The 19360-nt window shown below is 40.1% G+C and overlaps 1 protein-coding gene across 2 annotated transcripts in view; it reads left to right on the top strand.

Annotated features, from left to right (window-relative positions):
* The window catches only part of LOC308051393 (ceramide transfer protein-like), a gene marked incomplete at its 3' end in the record, with an annotated part of 150221 nt that overhangs the window by 79641 nt on the left and 51220 nt on the right, over window positions 1-19360 (top strand). The gene's annotated exons all lie outside the window — the stretch shown is intronic.

Below are 19360 nucleotides of genomic sequence, written 5' to 3'. Positions count from 1 at the left end.
GCATAAGGGTTATACAGAAAAATCAGGAAGAGTAAACTTATAGTGTCTCTTTTCTAGCAATTTTTTCCCCCAAATATCTTGACGGGAGGCAGCATGATAGCCTCAGCAGTTCAACCATAGTTTAGCTTGTAAGTAATTCTAATTTTGTGAGATTCTTAATATAGTATAATTTGTTCTAAAAAATAATCTGTTAAAACCAACTCTATAAGACACTGTACATCCCAATTTTTCATATTGCTTTAAGTATAGATCTAGTTAAGATGGTGAAGAAATCAAATTTAAGCATAAGTATTAAAAGAGTTGATTTATTTTCTTTGTTAAATACTACTACATTTCCAAAGAAGTAAACTAGAATTGGGAGATTTAGTTTTGAAAAGATTCTGTTTTGAATGTGGATCCTAGCTCACAGATTCATTTAGAAAACTGTAGAACAAATTTTAAACAGCCTAATTTTGTTTGCAATTAATAAGGGTATTTTAGAATATCATGAAAAAAAATATCAGCTTGAAATTTTCACAAAATGCTTGCTAACCGTGTAAAATATGTGTGTGGGATTCCACCTAACTTAAAAAAAAAAAATTGTTACTTTATGCACAAAGTATTAAGAGAGTCATTAATTTCACTTTTAAGGTCATCTGCATGTTGTGTTTTCTCTTGTCAAAGTACTGTTCTGAAGGAGGTACCGAATGTACTGTTAGGCAGTGAAAAATATATTTCTGCTAACAGTAGCTGTGGGTATCTGAAGAGAGGACAAGATGTAGATGTTGGTTTTTGCTAGTCAAACATGAATGCAACATCACACAAAAGCAAAACCTTCCAGTGGCTAAAAACAGAGCACCGTAGCGTTATGCATTAGAGAAGCATCTTAAATATGTATATGTGGAGGGGTTTTGATAGATAAAGATTTGTTGCTGAATTAGTCAGGCTCAAAGGAATCTCAAGGCCACTTTGAGAAGCTGAGAACAGAATCTGCTGTGAGAAAGAGGGACGTTCCACAATCACCGGGGTCCTGGCATGGCATGAATCATCGGACGTATCACCAGTGAGACTCCAGTGCATGGACAGCCCATGATACTCATTTAGCGAATCCATGCTTGGAGCGTGGACGCGTGATTAGAATATAGTTGCATATATAAGGAGGCTTGTTTCTGTAATAAATGGCTTTGCGTGATTCACATTGAATCGGAATACTGAGTCCTTTATCGTTCCAACAAATGGTGACCCCGACGTGATACTCTGAATGGCGTACCACTACGATCGGGGAAAAGCCTGGAGCGGCCCAGCCGGGAGCGGCTTCAGCTGGACTGAAGACCGGACAGAGGCATAAGGATGCCCCAGGAATAAAGCCATCGATGCAGCAAAGGAAAAAGGTGAGCAGCTGGGAGCAGGAAGAGGGAAGAGTAAAGTTATGGGGCAGAACGTATTCTCTGAAGCACAAGCTGCAGTTAAGTTCCTCCTGCATATTCTCTCTATGAGAGGACTTAAATAGGAAGAAAGTAACATATGTAGACTATTAATTTGGTGTAGAATTAACGGCTACCCGGGAGAAACCGAGAAGGCTTTTAAACGTTAACTTTGGGACGATAAAGGGCAGAAATTATGGAATAAGGTCAGCAGTGGAGATGATAAAGAAACTAAATCATTAGCGACTACATGGAAGCTTACCATTTCTACCTTAAAAGACTTTAAGGCTGAGCGGGCTGCCGTTGCCAGAATTTTTCCAGCGTTGCAGCCTGATAACAAACCTAAAAATGACTGTGAAGTTTACCCGGATCGTGTCTTTTGACCCCCTCCCCACTCCATCCCCTGTTGTGCCGTCGGCACCCCCGATGATACAGCAGTCTGGGGCGGAGGGAGAAAAATTACCGAGTGGATGGACTCCTATACCATTACCCAACTCTAGAGAGATCAAGAAGTCCAAAGGACTGGAATCAGACAATTTGTCAAAAGAACTGGTGAAAGCTGAGAATGCTAAAGTCATAAATAAGTGTAATATCAGTCCTTTTACTGATTTGTGTCCGCCTTTACTGCCTTCTACCCCTCTAACTCCTACAAAAGAGCAGAAGGAGTCGCCGGATAAGAACTGGCCAAAAGAACCGTGTGAAAGATCAGCTATTAGCGAGTGAATCCAACAGTCAGCAATGCGGTCATGCTGATCGTGACAGGAAAGGGGATACACTTGGGGACTCAGGTTATATGAATAATTATGATGCTAGAAAGTATTGGCGAGAATGTGCACTGTTCCAAACCCCCCTGTTACTAATAATTCTCCAGCACCGTTCAAGTCCGTTATCTGATGACTTGGAAGAGGATGAGGGTTTGAAGCATTTTTCTTGAAAAGTTAGGTATGTGTACGAGTTGCCCCGAGATCAGATAAGAACCATGAAAAACTCAAGCAAAATTAGACCTATCCAATGTAACAGCTTTAGATCATTTAGGAAAGAACAATGGGGATTCGTTGAAAGGGGCAGGTATCCCACAACTCCTGGAAGAGACACTAATTGACACACCACAACTACAGACACGATAAGTTTCTGAAATCCTGAGGCAGTCAACAGATCTTGCATATCAAGCTATGAGAGAGGTGCCTGAAACCAACAAAGCAGCCAAATCATTTGCAACTATTAATCAGGGTCCCAATGAGAATTACATGCAATTTATTGACCATCTTCAAGAGGCCATCAGTAAGCAGGTCGAAAACTTAGAAGATGAGGAAGCACTAGTGTTGAGATTAGCAGTAGAGAATGCTAATGTTTGCTATCAACATGTTATTTGCGAGTTTTACAGTACATATTACGTGCTTCTGTGTATTGCCTCTCTGAAAATCAAGCAGCTTGTCAGGAATGTGAGTTAATTGTTTTACTAGTTGTTTTTAAGTGCGCCGTAAAACCTTCTCCTCGCTTTTCCCATTCATGCTGCAAGCAGCCCTGTGCCTTCCTCCCCCTCCCTCCCTCCCTCTTCTCAAGGTTTTTACTTGCAAGATGGGGTCAGGAATAATTGTTTTCAGTTGTGTTCCTAAAAAATCAGTATTGGGAGGTGTTTTAAAACTTAGGAAAGCACTCGGAATTATAAGAAAGGAAGATCTTGTTAAATATTGACATCAGTGTTGGCTGCTGTATAAGTTAAATGATTGAGAAAAGTGTCCGGAGAATAGAATCTTGTTGCGATTAATGTTGTTTTTAAGGTGAGAAGAGCAGGACAAAATAAATCTCTACAAGAAATCATTAAATCATTTCAGACATTTTTATAGGTGGGGCGATTTGAACTTCAACAAGCTGAGAGAGTTAACTGATAACACACAGGACAGAAAACTTGTTAAAGTCTGCAAGATGCTTTCCTTATTTACCTGTTTTCTTTGTGGGTATCTGTTTAAGCATGTTACAATTTTGGTAGGTCTGTGCTATATGGTACAATAAGTTCACAGTCTGTTAAATCATGAGAATCCGTTGACTCAAGATGTGCATTTTGTGATAATACAGAAGATCATGAGTAATTTAGTTCTTTACTGCGTGAATGTGATGGTAAAATTTTGCGTGTAGTAGCACTGACCTATTTTGTCAGGGAGACCCAGAGATACCTCCACCTGGCTGAGCAGTAAGCGGCCCAAAGGTGCAATGCAAAAATTGAGATATTGTCTTAAATTAGTGTGACTGTGATCCATCTGCATATTTGAACTGGGTATTTGGTTTTCACATCTGAGCTCAGTATTTTGGCTTGCATATTCATATTTGGTACCAAAAGAATCTTGTTTGGGGAGATAATTACAAAATGGGAACCGGTTCCACTGCTAAAATTCCACCTTGCCCCCCCTTAGGATGCATCCTTACACATTAGAGTAATTGCTTATATTGTTAGAAAAGCATTTAAATTGTTAAACTCTGCTTTGGAAAAAAACAAACAAACAAAAAAAAAACCAAAGCAAAAAACCACAAACAAACCAAAACAAAAACAAAAACAAAACACGACAAACTAAAACAAAAAAAACCACATAAATGCTATGATAGCTGTGAATTTGGAAGAGGTTGTATTTAAAAGTTGCTAGAATATTAACTGATTTGGATCTAGGAAAACAGAATAATGGATTTATGTTTATTATACTGGTTTATACTGTTTTTTGACATCTCTAAATTGTAAAAGGTAAACAGAGCTAAGGAATGTAACTATTGCTGAGCTACTTGAAATTGCATATAAAGTGTATTATGGTTGGAATTAAATGGGAAAACAAAAGAGCAAAATATCCCAGGCCTGTGTGCAGCTCATGGTAACTGAGAAGTTTCCCAGAGTCTCCTACTTCGTACCAGTGATTATGCCAGCTGCGTGACCTTGGTTATATCTTAACTGCAGCAAGATTCAACGGATGCAGATGGACAGGAGGAAGATAAGTTGTGAGGACTGTTTCAGATGTAAACCATGGATCCCAATTCAGTGTTATAGATGCTCGCAGACCTGGTGATCTAGAAGCCTATTAGCAAGCAAGTGGTGTACCTTCTGTGGAGAATGGCAATTTGAACAATCAGCAGGAGATCCAAAAGGGTGATATTATAATTAGATAGTCAATGCATAGATAAGGTAAAATTATGAGATATCTCTACCATAGTAATGTAAGTTTTGCAACTTATAATGTTTTAGAAGGGATATTAAGGTTAAGCTATTGATCTTTTAAATAGGTTAAGATAACTTTTAAGATATTAATTCAATTATTAGTATATACTGATGATATTAAGTATGTTACCCTATAAACTGCGCAGTTATAAATCTTTTAGGAATTTAAGAGAATATATTGTATTAACTTGTCTGGTTATTTTGAATCTATTAAAATAGTGTGTTAATAAGGTTGTCATAGTAGAATTAAGGTTTTAAGAATAGGCAGGTAGTTGTTTGATCTTATTAAGTAAGGTTTAACTGCATTATATGTAGTTGTAATTATGTTGTTGATCACGTGTTCTATGTTGCAGTATATTTAAAAAATGATTCACCGTGCGGTTAAAGGGGCCTGACTAATTCAAGAACAGAAAGGGGGAAGTGTGGAGTTTTGATAGATAAAGATAAAGATTTTGATAGATAAAGATTTGTTGCTGAATTAGTCAGGCTCAAAGGAATGTATATATTAAAAAAAAAAAACAAAAAAACAAAAACACAAAAAACACACAAAAAAAACAACACCAAAAAGAAAAACCAAAACCACACACAGAAAACCCAAAAAAACCCCAAACACCACAGAGTACTCTTAAAGGAGCCCCTCAAACAATTTTAATTCTTCCAATTCTAAAAGGTTGATCTAATGTCAGATTCCTTAAATGAATTGGTAATACAAATCAGCTTCTGGGTATACAGTATGAAGGAAATGAGATAAAATGCTACCTCTGGAGTAGTATGATGTAGTAGTGTGACAAGAAGTTATCTTCCCGTATTTTCCCACTGACTGGAAGCTAGCCAGTGTTATTTCAATTTACAAGGATGTGAAGGAAGACCCAGGAAACTACAGACCTGTTAGTCTAACCTCAGTACTTGGAAAAGATATGGAGAAGATCATACTGGGTGCTACTAAAAGGCATTTAAAGAACAATGCAATCATTAGACACAGTCAACGTGAGTTCACAAAGGGGAAGTCCTATTAAACTAATTTGATATCCTTCTGTGATAAGGTCTCCCACCTAGTGGATGAAGGGAAGGCAGTGGATGTAGTTTTAGTAAGGTTTTTGATACTGTCCCTCACAGCATCCTTCTGGACAAGTTGTCCAACTGTGGGATGAGCAGGTTCACTGTGTGCTGGGTGAAGAACTGGCTGAATGGCAGAGCTCAAAGGGTTGTAGTGAATGGGGCTATATCTGGCTGCTGACTGGTCACCAGTGTGGTACTCCTCAGGGTTCAGTTCTAGAGCCAGTACTGTTCAATGTATTTATCAATGATCTGGATGCAGGAATTTAATGCACCCCATTAGCAAGTTTGCTGACGATACTAAACTGGGAGGTGCTGTTGACACTCTCAAGGGACAAGAGGCCTTGCAGAGGGATCTAGATAGATTGGAACATTGAACTATGGGATGAAGTTTAACAAGAACAAATGCTGGTTTCTGCACCTGGGATGGAGCAATGCCAGGCACAAGTATGAATTGGAAGAGGAGTGTCTGGAGAGCAGCCCTGCAGAAAGGGATCTGGGGATGTTGGTTGACAGCAGGCTTAAATGAGACAGTAGTGTGCCCTGGCAGCTAAGAGGGCAAACTGCATCCTGGGGTGCATCAAACACAGTATAGCATAGGTCCCTTCCAACTGAACTATTCTATTCTATACAGTGTTTCAAAAAGATGGACCCAATTTCATCAACTTAATTTCATCTTGCGAATGACTGAGGCTAGGGGCTGTTTGTCTGCTGGGAGAGGCATCTAGCAGTAATCTTTTGATTTTTGATTTTGCCCTGCCCTTTCAAGTGGTAAGAGTTTCATTCATGAATGGTTTGTGGTTGCAGAGATACAGTGATTTCAAATTGGGTCCATATTTTTGAAACACCCTGTACTTCCTCTCCTGGAGTTCAGTTGTTTCAGTAATGTGTGTGGTTTTGGTTGTTTTGGTTTGGTTTTTTTTGTGTTTTTGTTGTTGTTGTTGTTGGGTTTTTTTTGTGTGAGTTTTGGTTTTGTGGGTTTTTTTGTTTGGTTTGGTTTGTTTTTTGTTGTTGTTTGGTTTGGTTTTTTGTTTGTTCAGGGTTTTTTGTGTTGATTGGTTGATTTGTTTTTTTGGTGTTTTTTTTTGTTTGTTTTTGTTTTGTTTTGTTTTGTTTTTTAATTATTTACTTCCTCAGCAGTGGTTGCTGAGGTCTGAAAAGGGGAAAAAATGAAAAATGTGATCCTCTACTCTGTTTTGGGGCTTTTTTTGACATTTCATCCTAACACCCATTCCATTGTTCCTCCTGTTCTCCTCTCTATAAGAGTTTACAAATAAGACTGGCATGAGCAGAAGCAACAGTGCAGATAGAGGAAATGAGAGGAGTTATCAGAGTAAGTAAATATTGTTTAACCTTGGTTTTATTTCTCAAGTTCATAATGAGAATAGTAGGAGAGTGCTGATGAGGTCTCCTTTTTCTCTGATATTGCTGACCTAAGTGTTGGAACAAGTTTCTTAAGTACTTTTGGTGTCAGCTACTGTTTCCTATCAGATTGATTTGAGTTGCTATGTTCTGTTGCCTGATGCTATGCAGCACATCAACAAAGTCCAAATTTTGTTTTATGCTGCCAGTTTGGATTGTATTGAATACCCTATTAGTTGATGATCTTGAGTAACATCACACGGCACATACAAGAGAACCATATGATCAGGCCCAGTCAACATGGGTTTATGAAAGGCAGGTCCTGCTTGACCAACCTGATCTCCTTCTACAACAAGGTGACCCACCTAGTAGATGAGGGAAAGGTTGTGAATGTTGTGTACTTAGACTTCAGTAAAGCCTTTGACACCGCAACCCACAGCATTCTCCTGGAGAAGCTGGCAGCTCATGGCCTGGATGGGTATACTCTGTGATGGATAAAGAACTGGCTGGAGGGCCAGACCCAAAATGTTGTGGTGAACAGAGCCAAATCCAGCTGGCAGCCAGTCACGAATGGTGTTCCCCAGGGCTCAGTATTGGAGCCAGTTCTGTTTAATCTCTTTATCAATGATCTGGATGAGGGGATTGAGTGCATCCTCAGTAAGTTTGCAGATGACACCAAATTGGGTGGGAGTGTTGATCTGCTGGAGGATAGGAAAGATACACCAAGGGATCTGGACTGGCTGAATCGTTGGGCTGAGGACAATTGTATGAGGTTTAACAAGGCCAAGTGCCAGGTCCTGCACTTGGGTCATAACAACCCCAGGCAATGCTACAGGCTCAGAGAAGAGTGGCTGGAAAGCTGCCTGGCAGAAAAGGATCTGGGGGTGTTGATTGGCAGCTGGCTGAATATGACTCAGCAGAGTGCCCAGGTGGCCAAAAAGGCCAACAGCATCCTGACTTTTATGAGAAATAGTGTGGACAGCAGGACTAGAGAAGCGATTGTGCCACTGTATTCAGGACTGGTGCGGCCCCACCTTGAATACTGTGTTCAGTTTTGGGCCCCTCATCATAAGAAAGGCATTGAGGTACTAGAGAGAGTGCAGAGGAGGGCAATGAAGCTGATGAGGGGCCTGGAGCACAAATCTTGTGAGGAGCGGTTGAGGGAGCTGGGACTGTTTAGCCTGGAGAAAAGGAGGCTGAGGGGAGACCTTATCGCTCTCTACCACTACCTGAAAGGAGGTTGTAGCATGGAGGGTGTTGGTCTCTTCTCCCAAGTAGCAAGTGATAGGACAAGAGGAAATGGCCTCAGGTTGTGCCAGGGGAGGTTTAGATTGGATATTAGGAAAAAAATTTTCACAGAAAGGGTTGTCAGGCATTGGAACAGACTGCCCAGGGAAGTGGTGGAGTCACCATCCCTGGAGGTGTTTAAAAGGCGTTTAGACGATGTTAGAACGATAAAGGACTCAGCATTCCGATTCAGTGTGAATCATGCAAAGCCATTTATTACAGAAACAAGCCTCCTTATATATGCAACTATTCTCTGATCACGCATCCATGCTCCAAGCATGCATTCACTGACTGGATATCATCCATGTTCACGAGCTGTCCACGCGCTGAAGTCTCACCGCTGATAGATCCGCTGATCCACGCCACGCTGAGGCCCCATTACTGCAGAGCTGCTCCCATGGCAGGTCCTGCCTTCAGCTCTCTAAGTTGGCCTTGAAATTCCTGGCTGGTTCAGTAACAAATCTCCATCTAACAGAAACCTCTCCACAATTCCCTCTTTTTGTTTTTGAACCAGGCAGTCCCCATTTACAGCGTGCTGAATCATCTTTGAAATACACTGCAATATACAGCACATGATTAACACAATAATTACAGTTACATATAATGCAATTAAGCCTTATTTAATAAGATCAAACAACTACCCATTTATTCCAAAACTTATAAGCTATATGTTAAACCTTAACTTTACTATGGCAATCTTATTAACGTACTGTTCTAGTTTGCCTAAAGCACTTATTAATAGATGCAGAATAATCAAACGAGTTAATACAGCACAACCATAATCCTAATGTTAAAAGTAGAAAATTTATAACTGCGTGATTTTGTAGATTTTGTAGGAATGTCTCATAATTTTACCTCATTTTTGCATTGACTATCTAAGTGTAATATCACCCTTTTGGCTCTCCTGCTGATTGTTCAAATTGCCATTCTCCACAAAAGGTACACCACCTGCTTGCTAACAGGCTTCTAGACCACCAGGTCTGTGAGCATCTATAACACTGAATTAGGATCCATGGTTTACATCTGAAACAGTCCTCACAACTTATCTCCCTCCTGTCCATCTGCATTCATTGAATCTTTGTTGTCTTTATTCAGCCATGGCTTGACCCATTTTGCAGGAATCCACTTTGAACCTCGGCCTGTAATGACACAAGCATAACCCTTTCCCCAAGTTATTAATTGGAAAGGACCTTCCCATTCACCTGTAACACCATTGCGCACTTTGACCTGACACTGATTTTCTGTAAGGTGTGTCAGATGGCCTTTTAAACTTGTTCCATGGCAAATCATAGGTGGAATATCAAACCCTTGTGGGAGGCGGAAAAAGTTCAAAACATATAATGCTTTGCTCAGTCTGTCATGTGGAGTAGTGCAGTCACTTCCACCTTTTTCTTTGTTTGTTTTAAAGAAAACAAAACAACAAAAAACAGTTTGGAATCAGATACGTGCGTTGGACCTTGACTACATACTCAGAATCACAAATCAAATTTAGAGGTTCCTCCTTAAAAAGCTCTAAGTAATGTAAAGCTGTGCCAAGGTCTGCTAATTGGGTTGAACCTTCAATAATTTTTACAGAATGATGCCAATTGTTATCTTCACACCAAACCACTACAGCTTTATGAGACTTCCCAGAACCATCAACAAAAACTTTGCGAGTATGTAGGATCAGACCAAAACCAAGTATGGTCTGTGACCTGATGTTAAAGACATGCAGGTTCTGCAGCAATTTACATTTAGGCATGCTGTGCTGTTAAGAAAACCAGCTAGTGCAATTTACAAGGACGTAGATTGCAAATAAAAAAATCAGAATTAAATTTCACAAATGGTACATATATGACAAAAGGATCATGGCCTATTAAGACTTAAATTCATTCCCTGCATTTTCTTGATCAGAGTGACAACTGGTATATCAGTCTGTTAGCATTCTCATCATACTGTCCCATAATAGCCACAGGTTGTTTCTATGTTGTAGCTATAAATAGACAAATCTGCAAGTCCAATCGAATGCAGTCAGCCTGTAAGGTTTTCAGAAATTTATTCCTCAAAGTTTCTAACTCCATTTTGGCTGTCATATTTATTGGATATTGTTTTCCCTTACTGAAGTCCTGTTTCAGATCTATCAGTGTAGTGCTTCATCGAAACATTGGCTGTTAATACTAGTGGAAATACAGCATTCGACATTTCCTTGGAGATTTCTCACTTGCAGCAAGCTGATCTGCACCATCCAAGCAGCTTCTTGTAGGCCATGCAACTAAACAGAATTCTCAGAAAACGTTATTTGAGCTTACAATTTACTTAACAAATCTTAACCTAAGAGAGGTATAGGACTTTCTGGCAACTACAAGAATTCATGTATTAAAACTTTGTTCAAAATTTGGCATTCCACTGGTCTCAGAAAACAGCCTTTCTTTCATTCTCTCCCATGACCTCAAAAACTAGCACGGTGAATTTACTAAGAAGTCTCTTACAACCAGTTACCACAGAATAAGTCTATTAAAAAAAAAAAAAAAAAATTGGTTTAATTTACCAGCTTCATTAGAACTATGGACCCACTGGTAATGCCTTTAAATTTCAACCCTCAGACTCCTTCATGCAGTATTACTGTTCTCTAGCAGTAACATTGCTGGGGTGGGGGGGAATAAAACCTACCTCTTGCCCCCATCTGAGATGGCAGAATCTCCAGCCCAGCATGAAAACAAATCAGTTAGAACTCCACATCAAACCAACCTGGCTCCACTCCACACCCAAATTAGTACCAGTCTGACCCAGAGAAGCACTGAGCACTCTGACCTCCCAAAGCTGACCAGTGTGAAAAGACTGACTTCAGCCAGGAGGTAAAATGATGAGCTCTCTCCCCAGATGTGCCAAAACCTAGGAGACAAGACAGAAGCAAAAAGAAACAACACCAACAACCCCTGATTCAAAGTCGAGAAGCAACACAGTGCCACAACAAGGATGGATGGACAATACTCCAGGAAAAAAAAAGACAGAGCGGGGGGAGTAAAGCCCCCCTTTCTCCGCTTAGCAGCTGGAAAACAGGTTTTTCCATTTTTTTTTCTTCTTTCTCTTCTTGCTGCAGTTCAGATATAGCCAAGGCCACGCAGGTGACGTAATCGCTGGTACAAAGTGGGAGGCTCTGGCAAACTCCTCGACTGCAATGAGATGAGTTTATCTTGCATCTTCACACAGGCCCGAAATCCATGTTCAGGTACAGGCCTGGGATATTTTGCTTTTTTGTTCTCCCAGTTCACTCCAACCATAACACACTTCATACACAATTCCAAACAGCTCAAGAGTTGCCACACTCCTCAGCCTCATTTACCTTTTACAATTTACAGATGTCAAAAAACAGTAGATTAAGCATCAATCCATTATTCCATTTTCCTAGATTCCAAATCAGTTCATATTCTAGCAGCTTTTAAATACAACCTCATACAATACCAAGTTCATATCCATCATAGCATTTAGGTGGTTGGTGGTGTTTTGTTTTTTTTGGTTTTTTTTTTTTGTTGGTGTTTTTTTTTTTTTTTTTTTGTTGTTGTTGTTATTTTTTTGGTTTTTTTTTTTGTCAATGCAAAGCAGAGTTTAACAATTTAAATTATTTTCTGGTCTCCAAATTACTAGATAACAATATAAGCAATTACTCTAATGCATAAGGATGCATCCTAGGGGGAGCAAGGTGGAATTTTAGCAGTGGAACCGGTTCCCATTTTGTAATTATCTCCCCAAACAAAATTCTTGTGGTACAAAATAGAAATATGCAAATTAAAATACTGAGCTCAGATATGAAAACCAAATACCAAGTTCAAATATGCAGATGGATCACAGTTACACTAATTCAAGACAATATCTCAATTTTTGCATTGCAACTTTGAACCGCTTACTGCTCAGCCAGGTGGAGGTACCCTGGGTCTCCCTGACAAAACAGGTCAGTGCAGCTGGAGCCCCATCTGCACCTGCCCCCCTGCTGCCGCAGCAAGATGGACTAGGCAAAGCTTTTATTAGTGTCTCATCTGGTGTGCTACAACTGTTATCCCAAAACCAGGATTCTTTACATCGTGTGCATACAAAAAAGCCAAATCCAGCACATCGAGATGAGACACAGCCTATCACAGAGTTGTGCAAGTCTGGATATTGGAATAAAGCTAGCATGCTAGAAAGAAAAATAGCAGCTACTACACACAAAATCTTATCATCACTTTCACTCAGTAAAGAACTAAATTACTCAGGATCTTCTGTATTATCACAAAATGCACATTTTGAGTCAACAGATTCTCACGATTTAACAGACTGTGAACTTATCGTTCCATATAACAAAGACCTACCAAAATTGCAACATGCTTAAACAGATACCCACAAAGAAAACAGATGAATGAGGAAAGCGTCTTGTAGACTTCAGCAAGTTTTCTGACCTGTGTGTTATCAGTTAACTCTCTCTCAGCTTCTTGAAGTTCAAATCACCCCGCCTGTAAAACTATCTGAAATGATTTAATGATTTCTTGTAGAGATTTATTTTGTCCTGCTCTTCTCACCTTAAAAACAACATTAATTGCAACAAAGTGTTATACTTCAAGATTCTGTTCTCTGGACACTTTTCCCAATCATTTAACTTATACAGCAGCCAACACTGATTTCAATATTTAACAAGACCTTCCTTCCTCATAATTCCGAGTGCTTTCCTATGTTTTAAAACACCTCCCAATATCGATTTTTTAGGAACACAACTGAAAACATCTTGTAAGTAAAAACCTTGAGAAGAGGGAGGGAGCAGGGGAAGCACAGGGCTGCTTGCAGCGTGAGTGGGAAAAATGGGGAAAAAGTTTTACGGCACACTTAAAAACAACTAGTAAAACAATTAACTCACATTCCTGACAAGCTGCTTGATTTTCAGAGACGCAATACACAGGAGCACATAATATGTACTGTAAAACTCGCAAATAGCATGTTGATAGCAAACATTAGCATTCTCTACTGCTAATTTCAACACCAGTGCTTCCTTAGCTTCTAAGTTTTCGACCTGCTTATTGATGGCCTCTTGAAGGTGGTCAATAAATTGCATGTAATTCTCATTGGGACCCTGATTAATAGTTGCAAATGATTTGGCTGCTTTGTTGGTTTCAGGCACCTCTCTTATAGCTTGATATGCAAGGTCTGCTGACTGCCTCAGGATTTCAGAAACTAATCATGCTTTTAATTGTGATGTGCCAATTAGTGTTTGTTCCAAGAGTTGTGGGATACCTGCCCCTTTCAACGAGTCCCCAGGCGTATCCCCTTTCCCATCACGATCAGCATGACTGCATTGCTGACTGTTGGATTCACTCACTAATTGCTGATCTGATCTTTCACACAGTTCTTTTGCCCAGTTCTTATCCGGCGACTCCTTCTGCTCTCTCGTGGAAGTTGGAGAGTTAAAAGATGGTGAAGGCAGATACAAATTGGTAAAAGGACTGATAGTACACTTGTTTACGACTTTAGCATTCTCAGCTTTCACAGGTTCTTTGGGCAAGTTGTCTGATTCCAATCCTTTGGACTTGTTGTTCTCATCAGTGTTAGGCAATGGTACAGGAGGCCACCCGCTCGGCATTTTTCCTCCCCCCACCCCGGACTGCTGAACTATTGGGGGTGCCGAAAACACAGCAGGGGATGGAGTAGGGAGGGTATCAAAGACTCGAACTGGGTAAACTTCACAGCGACTTTCAGGATTCTTATCAGGCTGCAACGCTACAAAAACTCCAGCAGCAGCAGACCGTTCAGCCTTAAAATCTTTTATAAGCTTCCATGTAGTTACTAATGATTTAGCTTCTTTATCATCTCCATTGCTGACCTTATTCCATAATTTCTGCCCTTTATCGTCCCAAAGTTAACATTTAAAAGCCTTCTCGGTTTCTCCCAAGTAGCCGTTAATTCTACACCAAATTAACAGTCTACGTATGTTACTTTCTTCCTATTTAAGTCCTCTCACAGAGAGAATATGCAGGAGGAGCTTAACTACGGCTTCTTCTTCAGAAAATACTTTTTGCTCCATACCTTCACTCTTCCCTCCTCCTGCCCCCAGCCGCTCACCTTTTCCGGTGATCCGTCGACGAATTTATCCCCAGGGCGTCTGTATGCCTCCGTCCGGTCTTCAGTCGAGCTGAACCGCTTCTGGCTGGGCCGCTCCAGGCTTTTCCCCGATCGTAGCGAGATGCCATTCAGAGTATCACGTCGGGGTCACCATTTGTTGGAATGATAAATGACTCAGCATTCCGATTCAATGTGAATCACGCAAAGCCATTTATTACATAAACAAGCCTCCTTATATATGCAACTATTCTCTGATCACGCGTCCACGCTCCAAGCATGCATTCACTGATTGGATATCATCCATGTTCACGAGCTGTCCATGCGCTGAAGTCTCACCGCTGATAGATCCGCCGATCCACGCCACGCTGAGGCCCCGTTACTGCAGAGCTGCTCCCATAGCAGGTCCTGCCTTCAGCTCTCTAAGTTGGCTTTGAAATTCCTGGCTGGTTCAGTAACAAATCTCCATCTAACAGAAACCCCTCTGCAAGATGAGGTTCTTAAGGACATAGTTTAGTGCTAGAGTTAGGTTAGGTTAATATTTGGACTCAGTCATCCTGAAGGTGATTTCCAACTGAAATGATTTTATGATTCTATGATTCTGTGATGACTTAACAACTAGTATTAATATAGTTTATATTCATACAGGATGCAAGATGCTGGAGTGAACTGTATCTTGCATGCAAGTACAAAAGTTTGTTTTTTTTAAAGGGGCTTTAAAATAACTGTTCTTGTGAAAGAAGCTAAATATTGTTATAGAAGGAAAAAACAGCTAAATTATGTAGATCATGGTGTCTTTCGAAGATGCTAGAATGGAATTTGCTTTGCATGTTACAATATTTAAGTTTACAAACTAATTCTTGGTATGGTTACTTGTGTCTTTCAGTTTATGTAACAGGTGTTTTGCTGCTTGAGCTTTTGTGATGAGAAAAGGGGAATACTCTGAATTGCAAATAAAAGAAACAACAGTTTGGTGATAAGAGTAAAATATTCCTAAAATACTTGTCTGTTAGTGATCTTTATGTAATCTCTTGCTGGTCACTTGAAGCATATGTAGTTTGTTAAATCTAGCTAAGCTTGGTGGGCGTTTTCTGAAAATGTAAAAACATTGAGGGTTGGCATACTGATCCAGAAGCTAGGGCCTCAGTCTCACCATGTCATTGTGAGGCACTGACTTGCAGCAGCAGTGCAACTTGCCTGAGAGGAGACTGGAGAACAGCATTTAGATATCTGTGTTAAGCTGTAAAAAGTTTGGTCACCTGTTTAACAGTCTTAAATGTGTAGGCAATTCACTGATGAGTGGTAGGGAAATATACTTAAAGGTGTTGCAAAGACAATGTTTACTAGTTTGAAAACTGTGAACTGTTGCTCAAGCGCAACTTAGATCTGTTCTTGTTACTGTTCTGTCACTGTTGTGTATTGACATAAAATATGTAACTTAAGTTCTTTTATATTAATGTTTGACATCTCCCTTTAAAGTGGAATTTGCAAAAACACTCCCTGATAACTAAACAAAAAGTTAAGTCTAAGCATAGTCTTCTGAATGCTGCAGTAATAAGCTTATTTATTTTGGATTTTAGCCTGAATCTCAGATTAAAGTAGGAAATACGCAGAAGGATGTAGCTTTCTCAAATCCAAGCACCTTGTCTAGCTTCCAAAGTTCATTGGTCCTTTAACTATGAATACTGGCTTTTCCTTTTTGCTCTTCAGTGACATCTGACTGGTATAGGGATCAGAGGACAAATAAATTGAAGGGCCCTCGTGAAGGGTCATAAAGCTCACCCTAATTCTTCCTGTAATATCATGTGAGCTAAAGTCATCCTTGTTAGATACCATTTTTTATTATAAATTAGGTTGGTGTTTTAACAGTGAGGGGTCATGGAATAATTTTAGCCTGTTTCTGCTGTTATAGGTATTTCTTCTCACCATCCTCATCTAATCTGTTTTTCTTTATACAGTAGTCTTATTCATACTCAGTCTGGAGAGAAGATTATTCCCTTCATCTTTGCACCACTTAAGATTTCTTGTCTTTTCTGTTAGACTGAACAGCTCCCCATTCCTTAATTGTTGTTTATGTGGACATGTTTTACAACTCTGATACCTTGTATGGCTCTCCTTCAAACTCAGTCCTCATCTTTCTTTGAGGTGCAGCACCAAAGTTGAACTCGGTATTCCTACAGAGTATCTTACAGACGTTGAATAGAATGTAGGATTGTTTTGTGGGTCTTGTAGACTACCCTGTATTGCAACACCATGATTTTTTTTATTTATTCAGCTTGAGAACCACTAAATCTGATTCATGTCTAGAACTATCTGCAGATTGTTACCTGTCCTGTACTTGTGCAGTACAATATTTCCTATAACCATGTAAACCCTGAACTTCATTTTTCTCCAGTGTACACAAGTGTTTAGTTTTTGCTGCTTTTCCATTAACTTAAGTCTTTCCAGCTTTGCTGTCTTGGATTTTGGTTTTTTTTCCAGAAATAATTCTTTGTGCTGTTTGGGTTGCATTCAGTTTCTTTAGTGGATTATGCTGATACAGGGAATTAACAATTAACTAATTAACACTTAAAGAACTAAAGAGATAACACTTTGAGAACTAACCCTTAACCAACATCACTATTACCTAGCCTTGCTTAGGTTTGTGTAACTTATTGTACGAGAAACAGGAGTTCGCTGACGCCTTGCAAAGATAAAAAAAACCTTGGGTGCATCCTTGGTGCATCCTTGGGTGAACTAGATTACAGAAACTTGGGCACAGGACAGGAGATATGCCAGTTTTAACCAACTCAGCAGTCTGAGTCCTAACCAACTCATCACACTGGACCAAAGGTGACCGTGTACAGAGAAGGAGACCTGGGTTCACGATCACTGCGCAGCTGCAACCAGGACTATGGAAATGGTTTCCCGGAACTCATTGTAATAAGAACCGCCTTCTCGGGGACAGGTTATGAATATGTATAGGCGTTCCTAAAACTTTCATGAATATGTAACACTTTACAGCATTTAACCAAGCTCACAGCTACTGGAAATTTACACACATCTTAGGTGGAAAAGATTCCCTTGTGTATCCAGCGCTGTAAATGCATACCTTCTTTACAGTCTCACAGGTTGTAAGGTCATTTCCACGCCTCAGTGCTTGTTGATCTAGTAGTTTCTAAAGAATGATCAGAATGGAGACTGGCTGGCTGAGAAAAGGCTAGATCATTTAGTGGTAACTTGGTTGATAGCTGAGCTTGCTTGTTATTCTGTTGGGAGCTACTTATCTGAGTCTGAAGTGGTATAAATATGTGGACTTAAGATAATCTTAAAACTTTGTATCCATGAAAGCTGTGATCACTGTCTGCTATACATTCCTAATTTAAAAGTTTTCTTCTCTATCTAGTCAGAGAATTAACAGGTAGTCTTCATAATCTCAGTAGAGGTATTGAATTCTCCTTTCAAATCCCTGTCCACAAAGGGTACTGAACTTAAGATACTTTACTTCTGTCTTTCCCTTGAATTAGCTAAATATATGAATTGACTGAAGATTCAAATGTACTTAAAGGTTAAAGTAACTTTTTGATCACTGTATAGTCAGATTGGTGACCCAGGGTGTTCTGAAATGTCTAAAGAATGTCTGAAAATTACAGGCCGAAATGCAAATAAGCAGAACATTGCCTTGTGGATACAATACCATGTGAAAAAAAAACAAACACAAAAAACAGAAGAAAAAAAAAACAAACAACAACAAAAAAAACCCCACAAAACAAAACAAACTCAAAAGAACCCACTTTGAAAAGTGCTAACTCAATATCAGATAACATGAAAGGCTTGTGGCACTACTTCTAAACTGTTAAGAGTATGTCAGTCAATATTTTTGTAATGCTATTTAATGAAAGGCGATGTACATGGCTGAAGTAAACTTGGTGCCAAGTCTGATACTGAGTCTTGAGACTGACAATAATTAAGCTACCAGACTCAATACGCAGCTGGCCATGCAGTAAATAGCCAGTCTCATTTCTATAAACAAATGGGATTCTAGTAGTAAACTCAAAGGTGGTATTAATTCATTTTGTGAAAACAACTGTGGTAGATCATTTTGATAGTGTATACTTTCATTTCATAGAAATAAGGGGAATGTCAGTGCTTGTAACAGGCAGAATGATACATGGTAGCTCTAGGAGTCAAGCGCTCTGTGGCAAAGTGGAAGCATGTTTTTGCACAGTCTCCTTGTGTGGTGGGTTGATCCTGGCTGGACACTAGATGCCCACCAAAGCTACTCTATCACTCCCTTCCTCAGCTGGACAGGGGAGAGAAAATATACTGAAAGGCTCATGAATCGAGATAAGGGCAGGGAGATCACCCACCAATTACCATCACAGCCAAAACAGATTCAGCTTGGGGAAAATTAGTTTAATTAGTTACCAATCAAATCAGAAAAGGATAATGAGAAATAAAATCAAATCTTAAAACACCTTCCCCCTACCCCTCCCTTCCTGAGCTTAACTTTATTCCCAATTTTCTCTACCTCCTTCTCCTGAGCAGAGCAGGGGGATGGGTAATGGAGGTTGCTGGCTGGGGTGAGCTGGGGCTAAACTATGACAGTGGCCTTCTCTCTCCATGTGTCCACAGGTCCTGCCAGGAGCCTGCTCCAGCATGGGTTTCCCATGGGGTCACAGCCTCCTTCAGGGCACATCCACCTGTTTCAGTGTGGGGTCCTCTATTGGCTGCAGGTGGATATCTGCTCACCATTAAGCTCCATGGGCTGTAGGGAGGCAGCCTGCTTCACCATGATCTTCACCATGGGCTGCAGGGGAATCTTTGGTGCCTGGAGAATCTCCTCCTTCACTGACCTTGATGTCTGCGGAGTTGTTTGTCTCACATATTCTCACTTCTCTCTCCCAGCTGCAATTGTGTAGTTTGTTGGGGTTTTTTTTCCTCTCTTCTTAAATATGTGGTGCTACCACCGTGCTGATTGGCTCAGCTTCGGTCAGCGGCAGGCCAGCTGGCA

Source organism: Nesoenas mayeri, assembly GCF_963082525.1.
Source record: "Nesoenas mayeri genome assembly, chromosome: W".
In the NCBI taxonomy this organism is placed as follows: Eukaryota; Metazoa; Chordata; class Aves; order Columbiformes; family Columbidae; genus Nesoenas; species Nesoenas mayeri.
This window is presented reverse-complemented; position numbering and strand designations above follow the sequence as displayed.